Source organism: Vombatus ursinus, unplaced genomic scaffold (assembly GCF_900497805.2).
Source record: "Vombatus ursinus unplaced genomic scaffold, bare-nosed wombat genome assembly UNPS02010219.1, whole genome shotgun sequence".
Lineage (NCBI taxonomy): Eukaryota > Metazoa > Chordata > Mammalia > Diprotodontia > Vombatidae > Vombatus > Vombatus ursinus.
In genome coordinates, this window is record NW_020949997.1 from 6,924,963 (window position 1) to 6,941,102 (window position 16,140).

At 39.0% G+C, this 16,140-nt stretch overlaps 1 protein-coding gene across 1 annotated transcript in view; it reads left to right on the forward strand.

The window, feature by feature from the left end:
• The window catches only part of ACOXL (acyl-CoA oxidase like), a 521,856-nt gene that overhangs the window by 44,313 nt on the left and 461,403 nt on the right, over window positions 1-16,140 (forward strand). The gene's annotated exons all lie outside the window — the stretch shown is intronic.

Consider the following 16,140-nt stretch of genomic DNA (forward strand, 5'->3'; position numbering starts at 1 on the left):
TTGGACAGAAAAATAAAGGAGTGGTCAGATAGGTGGAAGGTGAAATAGAAGAGAATAGCATCATAAAAACGGAAACAAGAGAGCATCTGGGATGAAGACAGCCATCAACCATGTCCAATGATTCGGAGAGTTAGAGAACCATACCACCTTTGAGTTCAACAATCTTGTCAACTCTCACGATCCACTCCTCCTCAGTCATATGCAAGAATGTTACCAGATATTCTCACCATCACCCCAAAATGTTTTAAGTTCACAATGAAAAATTCTGAAATTTCTTTTTATGACTATAACCTTCGATCACTGTAGCTTTCTTTAGATTAAACTCACTCTTCCAAAACCATAATTCTTTACCCTTCAATGTAGCTACCAGTCCCTACACCAGTGCCTCAGTAATCTCCATGTCATAAGTTTTAAGAAATTCCTAAAACTACATCTGGATTCTTTACTTGTCTATTCTTTCTCATTTAATCATACATAATTAGTATGTATACTGTTCTTTTATTTTTGTGATTTTTTTTTCATTTCATAGCATTTCATAATTGTCTTTGCTTATTTCTTTCTATTCCTCATTCTTGTCAGTCTAAATTGGATTATTACTACACACCTGTATTTTCAGTGGTCTAGGGAACTCCTACGAAGAAAATTCCCCCTACCAACATAGATTAGCAACTACTCTGCATAAGTGACTTGCCCAGGGTCACATGAGTCTTCCTTACATTGGTGCTGTCTTTCTATGTACCATGCCATAATGTCTTCTGGTTTTCTAAGTGATATTTTTATAAGTTTATCAACATAGTCAAATGCCAAATGTCTTATCATCTCTTTCCACAGTGTTTTTCTGATACTCCAGCCCTTTATTTTGATTCTAACCTGGTAATCTTGCCATAATCTATTTATAACTTTGATCAGCAGAGAAACGAAAATGTAATTTAGGGGATTGACATAGTTTTTAGGTACAAAGTTCTGAATATATGTTGATTTTAACTTCCTGGCCATTTCCAAACCATATTGCCTTCACTTCAACCATCTTCCTTATCACTTTCATGTTTCTCATCTTCTTCCTACTTGAACCTTGGACTCATCCCCTGGGACCCTGGGCTCTGACAGCTGATCTTTCGCCTTACCTTGCATGAAACCAAGCCTCCACATCACTTCCCTGACATTACTAAATCATGCTGCCATCTTGCATCTTTCCCACCCCTTTCATTTCCCCATTGCCCCTTGAGGGCAAGAAAGGTCTTGCTTGTTTATAATTGTATCCCTAGCTCTTAGCACAGGACCTGGCTCATAGTAAATTCCTAATAAATGATATTTCATTCATTCACTTATTCATTTAGTAGTTTCAGTTGCCACCTGTTACAAAACTTTTTATCCATATGGACTATAAAATATAAAGCTTTAGTTTTTCTCAGCTGTAAATGAGGATAATAATATATTCTCTACCTCAGAAGATTGTTTTCAGTAAAGTGCTTTGTAAACTTTAAAGTGGTTTATAAATGTGAGCTCTGGTTATTATTATTTGAGGTGACTGATTTATAGAGATATCATCTTTGTGATGCAAATTATAGAAGTATATTAAATACTTGAAATTAATTTCTATCCTGATCTGTTTCAGAAAAAAATTTCAAAACTTAATTCATGATTCCTTTTTAAATTTTACCTTCTAATGACCTAAATTTTTTACATATTTCCATAAGAAGACTTTGAGTTGACATGGAGTCGAGGTCAGCAAAATCAATTGCTAGTCAGCTCAAATCTTTATCCCTCTACCAAAGATGAGTTCCATTTTGGGGAATCCCCTTTTCCATTCCAGCATGAACCTTAGAGGTCTGTTCTGTCCCATTATGTGACCACACAAAGTGATAAAGGCCAAAGAGAGCCTAATCTGCTTTGGAGGGCTGATCTGAAGCTTCTTTTGGCTAAGAAGGGGATACAAGTCTGGACCAGATCTTGGAGCTCACCTTGTATCTGTCCTAGAGTTGAGCCAAACCCACAAGTCAACCTCAGCACTGACCAACCCTTTTCAGGGTCCTTTTTGCTAGGGATGACTCACAATTTGGCCCAACTTTTTGTGGCCACTTGAGCCTACTCCTCTGAGGAACTTGGAACCAAAATATCCTTGGCAGGGGATAGGTAGAAGCTGAGCATTGAGAAAATGGTTATTCCTGTCATAGAATCTTGCCTCACAATTAATTGCCAGGAAGATAGAAATTGCAGCTTGGTGTGTTTTCAGAACTTTCAGATGAAAAAATCCATACATATTCATCTGGAAAATGAAAATCTCAGTATAAAAGAGTTGAAAGAACTGGCCAAGGTTAAAAAAATTATTTTATATGGAGCCAGTTCAACAGTAAGTCAAATGGAAAACATTTAAGTGCCTACTATGTGTGAAATAAGACACAGTAGTCTGTCCTGTAGCCTGCACAAATCTCGGTGAGTATCCTTATTTCTTTTTTGGTTTCTACATTAGTCTGGACCCAGTCTATTGCATGGTCTAGGAAACTCCCCAGGAGATAATCAAGTAGGAGAATGGTGAGGGTTTCTGTCTGCCACAGGACATTGTCTTCAGGGTTCTGTTAACTTTGCAAGGCACTGCATATGGAAATTCAAAAACAAAACAATCCTGCCCTCAAGGTGCTCACATTCTACTGGGGGCTACAACATATACACAAAAAAGCAAACAATATGTGCATGTGCACACACACAGATATACATATATATATATATAGTATCTGTATATATATAAATGTGTGTCTATATGTATATGTGTGTTTGTATATCTATATATGTGTATACACACACACAAACATACACACTATATATATATATATGTTTCAAGAGGGAGAGTATGCTAATAACTGGGTGCATTAGGCATCCATGCTATACTTTGTAGGAAAACAGATAATTCCACAAGGTGGAGGTGAAGAGGGAGTACATAATTTCAAAGCACAAAAATGTCAGTCAACTCAAGTCTAGATTATCTCGGGTTCCAGGGACCTGTGTCTAGGATCCAAAGCCCTCCCCCATTTGCTACCATCTGTATCATTTCTCCTATTCACCATGATCTTACTTGGCTAAGGAAATAGAGCCCCTCCAAGTATATTTAGTGCTCAGGGTCATCGGTAGAAATCTCAGCCTCAAGCCAATCATTACTGATAAAGTCTCCAGCTCCCCTAATCAGCTCAGCATGTCCACAGCTTAACTGAGTGTCAGTAACTGAAATCCAGACATGAAGGTTGATCCTTTTATGTTTCTTGCTAATTGCTGCCAGATTCTGTTGAGCCCAGCAGATTAACCTGTACAATCCCTTACTTTAGGAGGAAGGCTGCACGCTGCACTTGGTTGATTCATTTATTTATTTATTTTTATTACAACTCTTTTAGTACTCTAAATGGTACACATACAAATACAATTTCCCTTTTACTGTAGCCTTTCCTGAAACGCTGGCCGCAGTTTTTCCTGGGTGGCTATCTGTGTTCCCTTTGGGAGGTAGAACACTAGAATGGATGGCCCCTGGAAGTTCCTGTTGGTCTAAAACGGAGTTCTCTCAGGCTCAGTTATTCCCTTCCTTTCAGTAAATTCTCAAAAACCAATGAACCAAAAGAAACTGCTCTAGTAATAAGAACACAATGGAAACTCTTAGTCTCGCACCATCTTGTTGACATCACAAATTTCTGCAGCACATCTGCTGTAGAAGACTCTCAAATTCTATTCTGCAAACAGCTGGAGCAATGGTCTACTTGAAGTAATTCTAGAAGAAATGCTTTATGATTCATACCCCTTAAGAAAAATATCAGATCAGTGAGACAAAAATACATATATATGTTTATGTTTTTCTACATTTCTGTCTTTCCCTCACCCTAATTTCATTCTGTTTTATTGTTACCCTTTGCTGACATTTATCTGTACATTGAAGTAATATGTGATATGTAATGATGGTGTCCTTTTAACCAAATGATGGGTGAGTAGTGAAAGCTGGAGCTAGGTTACGCTTGGAGTTTGCTTCTAGGTCTCTATGGACAGTACTGAGGCCAAGAATAAGCCATTAAAATATTTCCACTTCACTCCTTTCCATCTTCTCCCCTTTCCACCCCTGCCATCTGTAATAGATTTGAAATGTTCCAATAATTTCAAACCCCCCAAAAAGTTCCTAGGGTTTACCAGAACACACACACAACATTCCTGAGCCTGCATGATCACATCTTGAGGCAGCACCAGCCTTGCACCTGTTTCTTCTGTTCACGGAATTAATTCTCTTCATGCACCTTGGCCAAGAAGTCGCATCCTCTTTAAGGATCTAGCAGTGAGTTCAAGACAACCTAACAGATTGATTCTGAGAGTTGAGTCATAGGAGATACATGACTCATGATTGTCTCAGTAGTGACTCCTCAGGGAGGATTTGGAAGCAGCCAGACAACAATAATTACCCAGGAGAAATTGCCCCTATTTTGCACTGTTTGTGACCTTGGGCAAGCGAAGTCACTTATCCTATCTTGCTTCATCCTCTGTCAAATGGGGATAATGAAAGCTGCCATGACTAACTCAGCCTGGTTGTGAGGATCAGAGGAGATAATCCATGTGAAAGTACCTTGAAACTGTCAAGTGGAATCCAAGCTATAAGAATATTTAGGTGAAGGTCTCCAGAACACTGGGTGGATTCGCAGTAGTGAGTTTGTAGGAGGCCATGTGTGACTGGCTTGCAATTTTTATGGTTGGAGGGATTATCCAAATTGGTCAGATCAAAGAACCCTCTAATTATTATTATTATCATGCAGCATTTATCCCTGCTGCTGATGGTGGTGGTGTTACTTCAGGGACTATCTCTTCCCCTTTCACTTTTTCCTCTCCACCTTCCATTTTTGTATCCCTAATGTTCTAGCACATAGTAGGTGATCAATAAATGCTCATCGAATTGAATAAAGTTATTGTTGAGCTCTGGGGCTAGAGGATCAATTTCTACTCCTGATGCTGATTTACAAATCACTTTGCAAATATTATTTAATTCTCACAACAATACTGGGTGATAGGTGCTATTATTAGCCCCATTTTATTGATGAAGAAACTGAAGCAAACAGAGGTTAAGTGACTTGCCTAGGGTCATACAACTAATAAGTGTCTCAGGCTGGATTTGAACTCTGATCCTTATTCCAAGTCCAGTGTTTTGTCCACTATGCCACCTAACTGCCTCCCTGGGCCTCAGTTTCCCCCTATTTAAAATGAAGGGGTATGTCTAGATGGCCTCTGAAGCCCCTCAAAGTGTTAGGATGGGTCACTGGGATTAGATCCACATTGGCAGAAGGATGTGTGCAAGTGAGACATTTACCTTAATAGCTTAGAAAACTGACTCCTGGCCATGTTGTACTGCTTTCCCCAACATTCTTCTTTCCTCTTCCTGTAGAGCTGGGACAGTGGGCCAGGTAGCTTTTGAATATTTTATTAAAATCCTTAAGATGTTTTCTAATTATTCAATCTCAGACTACTTATGTTAGAGGCATCCTAGTGGTCTAACACAACTGAGAAGTCATGGGTGGCTTGCTCAGGCCCAAATGTCCTCAGTTTCTCCCTATTTTTTTTTCTCTCCATCTGTTTTAATCTAGAAGAGCAGCATTTGCAAGTTCTAAACAACACAAATCATCCCCTCCCTGAATACTCTGCTTTGTGGTCTGGCCTAGAAATAGTCTTTCAGTGTTAGTTGGGAAAGTAGTTGAACTTTATCTGTCTCATTAAAGTGAGATATGACTTTCCTTTACAATCCAAACATGTCCTGGGAGGACTGATCTAAATGTAGTCTCTGTTAGACCTAGGAACTGAGATTGGATGCCTGGTTTCCATTTTATTTATGGCAAGGAAATAGACATGCCCATTGAAATAAATTTGGATGAAGATTGGATTTGAATTGGTGTAAGTTTACTCACCAGAAAGGGGCTCACTTAACAGCTTCCACATTTAAAAGATTATTCTAGTCCTTTTTTCTACATGCTTAAAAATGGCCTGCTTGCTCCTCAACTATGTTGGAACATTTTTTTGTTTTTGTTTTTGTTTTTATTTTTAACTTGAAGAAATACTAGCTGAACAATGACATTTAAAATCGAAATTAGGAAATCCTTGGCAGCTCAATGGAGAAAATGAAAACTTTCCTAGTCAACCCTAGAGGAAAAAAGTAGTTTTACCTACTGAAGATATTAAAATCGAGGTATTTGTAAAATATGTACATTTATTTAACATATAACATACGCACTTATACACAATTGTTATATGTTAAACAAATGCATGAACATCAATACATATATACATACCTGCACAAACATATTATAATAGTGTAAATATTCACACATACATAGAGCAAAGGGTACGTGCACATACATAAATATATTTCTTAACAGAGTTCACATAAATATGCATATGCTCATTGTATATTAAATAGATGTGTCAGTAACTCAACAAGCATTTATATAGCACCCACTAGGTGCTGTGCATTGTGCTAAGAAATTTAAAATTATTATCTTATGAAGTCTTTACAACAACCCTGGGAGTTAGATGCTGTTTTTACTCTTTCTCTGTCATATTAATAGCCAGTTATTAAAATTGGAGAGACCCAAGTTTTTCCCCCCCTATTCTATTTCTTCATCCAATCTCTCAAAGATGAAAGATAGGATTAACATTCTCCTCATTTTGAGTATTACTTCTCCATCCAACAAGCTCAGACTCTGATTTAAGGTAAAACTCCTGGCCTATTGTCTTCTGCTCAGGCTTGGGTGTGGGGCTATAGATTCTTTATTTAGATTGCCCAAGGTTGGGGGTGATTTAGAGGTAAAGGATATAATTAAAGTTCATTAAAATAGGTCCAGCCCTTCATTGTAATATTCATTCTCTCTCATTACTTATTAACCAATCAGAGTTGATTGCCACCTTCTGGAACACCCACTTTTCCAAGGCCATATAAGCCTCGAGCCCTCCACCATGAAGATCTTTGGCATTCGAGAGTGCCATTGACCTCTTTTATTAAAATGTTAACATTTTTAATAAAATGACTAATTACCCAGAAATTTTGTCTCTCGAATTTTTAAATGTCACAATAATTAAGGAAACTGAGGCAGAGGTTAACTAACTTGCCCAATATTATGTAGCTAATAAGTGACTAAGGCTGATTTTGAACTTGGGTCTTCTTGACTTCAATCCCAACATTCTATCCACTGCTCCACCCAAATGCCTCAAGAACCAGTTTCTATCAGTAGAATGCAAGCTCCCTGAGGCTTGGGGTTATTTTGTCTTTGCCTTTTTATCTCTTGATCTTAGTACATGCTAATAGCTTAATAAATGTTTGTTGAGTTGAAGCTTCCTGTCTCAATGAAAGATTAGACCAGGGGTGGAGAACCTGAAGTCCTCAAGGCCACGTAAGTGCAGCCCTTTGACTCAATCCAAGCTTTGAACAAATCCCCTAAATAAAATCACTTCTGACTCCATCTTCCTGATGTGAAAATATGTTTAATATGAATGTATGTGGATAGCCTATATCAGATTCCATGCCATCTTGGGGAGAGGGAAGGGGAGGAGAGGAAGGGGGAGAAAATTTAGAACTCAAAATCTTATGGAAGTGAATGTTGAAAACTAAAAATAAATTAATTAATTAATTAAAAAAAATTACATCAGGACTTCCAACAGCCACAAATGAAGACCAAGAGAGAGTGCTTTGCCATTTGACAAAGTGTCAACCGTGAGGGTTGTGTTTGAGAAGTCCCAAAATGTCGAAACCCTGAAAGCAGTGTGGTTCTGAAAAAGAAAAAATATACACAGACAGAACCATGAGGGTCACTTATCGTAGTAAGGAAATGGGCAAAGGCTGCAGCAATCGGGACACTTACCAGTTGGAAAACCCTGGTCCGGGCCTTGCTACTAACGGTCATAGTGGAAGTCATTCCCTATCACACATCAGGAAGATGGAGTCAGAAGTGATTCTTGCTTTCAAGTTTGATGTCCAGTTGCTCCCCCTCCTTCCCCCTGGAAAGTTTCCTTTTCTTCAAGAAGATTACAATACCATAAATCGCTCCAAATATAAACTGTTAACATACTTGCCTGTCAGGATGAAATAACCGTACCCTTTTTGGGTGGAGGTCATCACGTTGTGAGAAGATTAATATCAAGCCTGAAGGAAAAGGAAGGCTACTCTAAATTAGCATAGAGATATCCAGGCCAGCAGTATGGGATAGTGGAAATGCGGCTGGATTCAGAGGCAGAGAACATAGGCTTATGTTTGCTGTTCACCGTGTTCTTCAAACAATGAACAGCTGATGAGTTAGTTTTATAAACTTGGAAACTGAAAATAGATCTCTATACTGCCTACTTTCTGCTTGCGTGACCTTGGGGAAGTCACTTAACCTCTAAGCCTCAGTTTCCTTACCTGTAAAATGGGGGTCAGTTGGATTAAGTGACCTCTGAGGTACCTTCCACCTTTAAATCTGTGTGATGAACTCTGTGTGTTGCTATTATAGACCAGATCATTATAGGTTCAATGATCAATAGACAATAAAAAATAATCCATTGGTTTTACCTGCGTGTTAGCAAGAGACTTATAAATCAGTCCCTCAATATTGCTTGGACCTATGATTGCATCATTGTCGGGCAATCTTAGTATGGAAACTCCCTCCACCAATGTAGTCTGGTTACTCTACTATAGTCTGGCTATTCTTCTGTCGTCTTGGACAGGTGGGGATCCTTAGAGATTAAATGACTTGCTCATGGCCATGCAGTTAATATAGTCAGGGCATGTTTAGGTTCAAGGTGGGACTTTAGCTCAAGTACTGTGATTCCCAGGCAGGAATCCCTACCCTGCCATACACCTCTCCTACAGATGGCACAGTGGTTTAAAGCTCTATGCTAAGAAGCCTTTGCTAAGAAACATGAGTCTCACCCAATCTACAAAGGCAGAGTAGTTCAGTGGATAGAGTGTTGGACTTGGAAGCAGGAAAGCCTGGGTCCAAATCCCCAAACCCTCACTAGGTGTGTGACCTTGGGAAGAACTCTTAATCTTCCTGAATCTCAATTTCTGCATCTATAAGATGGAAGAATTAATAACACCTACCTCACAGGGGAGAAAACAAGATAGAAGATGGAGAAGGCTTTGTAAACTTTAAACTTCCCTATAAAATTATTATTAGTTGTTGTTACTAGACATGCTATTTCATCACTGAAGGCTATCCCCTCAACTCAGGAGGATTATCTCATAGATACATGGTGTTAGTAATAATGGGAGACTAAATGAGACCTTTAGCATTCTGGGAAGGTAAGATGAGGTAATGCCCTACTCCTGACAAATTAGTAGCCACTAGTGTTGTTCTTTGTTGTTGCAGCTAGTGGCATAGTAGATAGAGCACTGTGTCTGGAGTCAGGAGGTACTGAACTCAAATCTAGGGTTAGATGCTAGCTGTGTGACTCAGGGTACTCTGTCTGGCTCAGTTTCTTCATCTGTCAAATGGAGATAATATCACCTACCTCTTAGGGCTGGGGCAGCTAGATGGTATAGTGGATAGAGCCCTGGGCCTAGAGTTAGGAACACTCATCTTCCTGAGTTCAAATCTAGCCTCAAACACTTACTAGCTATGTGACCCTGGGCAAGTCGCTTAACCCTGTTGGCCTCACTTTCCTCATCTGTAAAATGAGCTGGAGAAGGAAATGGCAAACCACTCCAGTATCTTTGTTAAGAAAACCCTAAAAGGGATTATGTAGAGTTGAACATCACTGAAATGACTGAACACCATCACTTCCTAGGGCTGTTGTGAGGATCAAATAATTGTAAAATGCCTCGCAGTGCCTAGCGCAGCACCGTGTACCTGGCATACAGTAAGTGCTATATAAATGTTAGATATTATTATTATTATCACTATCAAGAAGGCAGTATAGTGATCTATTTTCAGTTTCCAAGTTTATAAAACTAACTCATCAGCTGTTCATTATTTGAAGAACAATCAGAGCAGAATCTTGCCACTTCAACAGGAAAAAACTGGCAAAATCAGAAGAGATCTATTTAGATTAATGGGATTTTCTATACAAGAAAAACCAAAAGACTGATGAATCCCCTAGTATAGCCAGACTATATTATGTGATTGGATGAAGACCTATAGAGCTCATCCATCAGTGCAGATATCTTGGACTGGTCACTGCAAATGGATAGTATCTGAGCCCAAAACTGAACAGGAGGAGAAAAGTAGGCTATGTTGCCTTTGGGAAACTGCACAGTTCTTTTAAAGACCTCAATCTTTTCCTTGAAACAATGGTTCACCTTTTTGACATCAATATTCCTCAAGTGACTTTATATAACAGCTATCATTTATGTAGCACTTTAAGGTTTGCAGAGTGTTTTACATATATTACCTCATTTGAGTCTTAGAACAACCCTGGGAAAGTAGGTGCTATTATCATCCCATTTTACAGATGAAGAAACTTAGGCTGAGATGTTTAGTGTGTTGCCCAGGGTCACATAGCTAGTAAATCTCAGAGGTAGGATTCGAATCCAGGTCCTCTGACTCCAAAGCCTTTGTTACTTGCACTGTCCCAAGATGTGAATCATGAAATATCACAGTCCCTAAAGCATTAAAGTTCTGGGTCAGCCAAAGTGGAAGAATTACATGGTTGGCCAAACAGGCTATAATGTATTACAATAAAAAATTTCATAGGAGATACAGGATAAATTATATCATCAAAGAAATGTGTAATCAGAAAAAAAAAAAAAGATGAACCAGTCATGCTGTGAGAGCCAGGGATAAGCTAGTGGGCAGCCTGCTTGCACCTTTGGGATCCATGTAATATGACAAGATCTAGATGGTGGCCCACGCATTTTAGTTTAGAACCCTTGTTGCAGGTTTTGGAGAGGATGTGAACAAGGGCATTCAGGACAGGCAAGCATGAATGGGTGGAAATTTACACCTTTGGAGATAGATTCTACATCAAAGAGATCACAGATTGACTAGAGATAAAAAAATGCATGTAAAATAAGGACTCCAGGGATGTTCATGTAGCCTCTTCTACTTCCGTTTGGGACTAAATCCTTCAAGCAGAGACACAAGGAGTACTTTGTTGTTGTCAAGTTGTTTTTCAGTTATATCATGACCCTATTTGGGGGTTTTCTTGGTGCAGATACTGGAGTGGTTTCTATTTCCTTTTCCAGCTCATTTTACAGATGAGGGAACTGAGGTAAACAGGATTAAAGATTTGAACTCATGAAGATGAATATTTATATATCTAAACCCAGTGCCCTATCCACTGTACCACCTAGTTGCCCTAAGGAACCCTGATATGGTTTTATTAAAAAAAAATGTATGTGTATATGTGTATAGTTAACCATCATAGCATTAGGTGCTTGGTCTTTGTGGATGACTTGATACTTTTTTTAAACCCTCTAAAGCAGAACTTAATGATAAAACTGCCTAGACATTTAATGCGCTGTTGGGGGAGTTGTGAACTGATCTAACCTTTCTGAAGAGCAATTTAGAACTATGCCCAAAGACCCATACCCTTTGACCCAGCAATATCACCTCTAGGTCTAGATTCCAGTGAGATAAAAGGAAAAGGATCCATATGTCCAAAAATATCTATAGCAGCTCTTTTTGTGGTGGCAAGGAACTGGAAATTGAGGGAATGCCTATCAATTGAGGAGTGGCTGAACAAGTTGTGGCATATGATTGTGATGGAATACTATTGTGCTATAAGAAATAATGAGCAGGGTGATTTCTAAAAAACTGGAAAGACTTATAGGAACTGATGCAAAGTGAAGGGAGCAGAACCAGAAGAACATTGTACACAGTAACAGTAACATTGTACAATGAAGAACTCTGAATAACTTTGCTATTCTCAGTGATACAGTGATCCAAGACAATTCCAAAGGACTCATGATGCAAGATGCTATCCAGAGAAAGAGGAGTCTGAATGCAGATCAAAGCATACTATTATTCTCTTGATTTTTCGTGTTTTTTTGTCTGTGTTTTCTTTTACAGCATGACTAAAATGGAAGTATGTTTTACATGATTGTACATGGATAATCTATCTTGAATTGTTCAGTGTCTTAGGGATGGGAACGGGAGGAATGAAGGGAGAGAATTTGGAACTCAAAACTTTAAAAAATGAGTGTTAAAATGGTTTCTACATGTAACTGGGAAAAAATAAAATGTTATTCAAAGGAAAAAAGTGACTAGTGATGATGTCTCCAATGAAGTCTGAAGTGGAGAAATGCCTGTTATCTCAAAGGGAGCCCCATGTCACTTAGATGTTCCACATGGTTGAGAATTTATGAAAATTTATTGAAAAAATAAACTTTCTATGGTGGAGGGAGGTATTATTGGTACAGAGCAAATCAATGTAAAGTATACATATGTAGGCTTCCTGTAACTAAAGGAAAGATTTGATGTGGGGAGAATTGCCAATTAGGTGACAGTGGATAGAGTGTTGGGCCTTGGAGTAAGACCCGAGTTCAAATCTGGCCTCATACACTTACTAGTTATCTGACTCTGGATAAGTCACTAAACCTCTATTTGCCTCAATTTCCTCATCTATAAAATGAGGATAGGAATAGCATTTACCTCCTAGGGTTGTTGTGAGGATCAAATGAGATAATTATAAAATACTCACACAATTATAAAACACTTATAATACAACATCTGACACATATTATAAGCACTGGAATAAATGTTAGCTGTTAATAATGATGGGAGCATTTATGCAGTGATAGCTATGTTATATGTTACAGTTATATGGTATGATAGTTAGCATTTATGTAGTGCTTATCTCACAACAACCTTGGGAAGTAGGTGCTGTTATTATCTTCATTTTTGCTGATGAAGAAACTGAGTCTGATAGAGGTTAAATGATTTTCTCAGGACCACACAGCTAGAGGCCGCTAGGTGGTACAGCAGACGGAGTGCCGGGTCTGAAGTCAGGAAGACTCATCTTTAGGAGTTCAAATGTGGCTTCAGATATTTACTAGCTGTGTGATCTTGGGCAAGTCATTTAACCCTGTTTGCCTCCGTTTCTATGGGGATAATAATAGCACCTATTATCTAGGGTTGTTGTGAGGATCAAATGAGATCATATTTGTAAAATGGTCACAGTGTGTGGCACATAGTAAGCTCTATATAAATATTAGCTATTATTCTTTCACTAAGCCATACTGATTGTAGTACTTATGTGTTCATTTATGTAAAATGGTCCTGTCCATACCTATAAGGGATTACTATGTCAATTATGGAGTATTAATAGGCAAACATTTGTAAGCATCACTGGAACAGGGGAAAGAAAACTGGTTTTGTAATCAAAGGATTTGAGTTTAAATCATATCCCTGGTACTTACCACCTTTGTGACCTTGGGCAAATCACATCACCTCCCTAGGCCTCAGTTTCCTCATCTGTTAAAGGGGAGGGTGGCACTAGGAAGTGTCTGAGTTTCCTTTGAGCTTTTTATCTGTGAGCTTGCATTTGAAAGGATCATTCTGCCATAAAGAAAATGTAGGAGGAGAGCAAATAACTTCAGTCATTGCTGTTGCTTCGAGATTATAAAATCGGGGGATTACTTCATTTATTGTTGTTTAGTCATTTTCAGTCAAGTCTGACTCTTTGTGACCCTGTTCAGGGTTTTCTTGGCAAAGATACTGGAGTGGTTTCCTTCTCCAGCTCATTTTACAGATGAGGACATTGAGGCAAACAGGGTTAAGTGACTTGCCCAGGGTCACACAGCTAGTAAGTGACTGAAGTCAGATTTGAACTCCTAAAGATAAGTCTTCCCAATTCCAGGCCCTAAGCTCTATCTGCTGTACTACCTAGCTGCCCTGATTATTTCATACAGAGGATTTAATTCAAATGATCGCAGTTTGCACTAAAGCTAGAGAAATAGCATGAGATAGAACAGAAGTGAAGAACAGAGCCTAGAAGAAAAGGCACAGACAGCATCAAATTAAAACATATTAGCTTTGTAATGTTCACATTTGAAGTCATGCTTGTTGCTTAAAGAGAATGAAGGTTTCATTGTGGTGCCCCGGGATGGGAAGCTTGCTATAGAAAGGTACATAATAAAGGAAGAAAAGAAAACTTGTTGGATGACAGATGTGGGCTATGCATAGCAGCTGGCTAAATAGTTGGAGGAAATGCTCTTTTATCAGCCATGGATTGTACCATCATAATGATTGTGCTACAATCCTATGGCAACAATAGTAACATGAGATCACATCTATATAGTGCTTCCTGTATATGATCTCGTTTGAGACTCCCAGCAGCCCTGAGAGGTAGATACTACAGATATAAATAATATCATCCCCATTTTATGGATGTGGAAATGGAAGATCAGTGACATGAGTCAGTCAACTAGCATTTATTAAACACTACCATGTGCCAGGAACTGTGCTAAACACTGGGAATACATGCACAAATGGAAAGCAAGACAGTTTCTGCTCTCAATAAGCTTACATTCTAAAGGGGGTGGGAACAACATTTAAGAGGAAGCTGAAGGAGTGGGGGCAAAAGTACCCAGCGTGAGGACATGGTACAGAAAGTCCTGAGAAAACCCTGGAGAGGAATGAGCCATGGCTAGTATGGGAATTCTCCTTAAATGGAGGTTCTGGGTGAGCCATCCAATCAGACGGAGAGCCTGAAGGGAGGTAAGGGGGTTGGTTGTTGGTTGGTTTTTGTCCATTTTCAAAGAGGACCAAAATAACGTCACTCACTATGGTGGGGTCAAGGTACAATGTGTTCAAGAGGTTCAAGAGAGAAGATGCTTCCAGTATGTGCATTCCAGGACTGGAGTTAGCCTTCAGGATGAAGAGCTATGGCATGGTAGAAGGGGTCCAGAGTATAGCCTTGAGAGGAATGAGAGGCCATAGATTAAGTGACTTGTTTATTGTCACACAGTATGTATCTGGCAGGATTTGAACTCGAGTCTTCCTGAGTGCAAATCTAGCATACCATCCTTTATTAACCACTGTACCACATTAGTCAAGGGATCATAGGCTTATTAACATGATGGGATCTTGGGTGTTATCTAGTTCAATCACTTCATTTTACAGATGAGGATAGTAAGGCTCAGAGAGAATCAGTGATTTGCCCAAAGACACAAAGGTAGTTCATGTCCGTGATAGGATTCATACATAGGTCCCTTGACTCATAATGCAATTTTTCCATTGTGCCATGCTGTCTTCCAATGTGGATGAACATTTAGGAAATGATTCTGTATGTATTTGAATAGAGCCCTTAATAACAGATGAGCAGATCCTGACCAACAGACCAGACATTTTGTTTTTTAATATAATTGATAAGAAAATGTTGTTGTTATTTAGTTATATCAGTCGTGTCTGACTCTTTGTGACTCCATTTGCAGTTTTCTTGGTAAAGATATTGGAGTGGTTTGCCATTTTCCTCTCCAGCTCATTTTAAGGATGAGGAAACTGAGGTAAACAGGGTTAAGTGACTTGTTCAGGGTCACATAGCTAGTAGGTGTCTGAGGCCAGATTTGAACTCCAGAAGACGAGTCTTCTTGACTCCAGGCCTGGCATTCTATCCACTGTGCCACCTAGCTGCCTATTAAAGGCAATAAATAGAACTAACTGAGAGAGAAACATCACAAACATCTATGAAAGTGTTGATGGTGAGAATGCATATAGCCTAGGCAGAGAAACCAAAGAAAATGTTGAAACTGCTAAGTCAGCCTAGTAGCAGGGGTTCCCATATTGTAAGTAGGTTGGCAGCTTTGAAGAGCCCTGTATTGGCATCCATTCAGAAGTACTTTTAGAGGTAGGATGAATGCTGGAATTAAAGTCAGGGTTAATACAGGTTGGAATCCCACCTCTGACACTGACTAGGCAACGTGACCATGGACAAGTTGCCTACTTTCTTTGACCCTCAGTTTCTTTGGTAGAATGGAGATAATCAAAGTGTTTTTGTGTAACTCGGATGAGATTACATAGGTAAAACACCATAAGGGGAGCAATGTGGTACAGTGGAAAAAGCACTGGGTTTGGAGCCAGAGGACTTGGGTTCAAATCCTGCTGTACTGTGATCTAGGACTTCATTGGTATGAAATCATTAAAACGCTCTGAGCAAGAGCTCCCTAAAAATAATTTGCACTTGATTTTCTGACTGGAGTGTTTCCCCAGCATTCTCAAATTT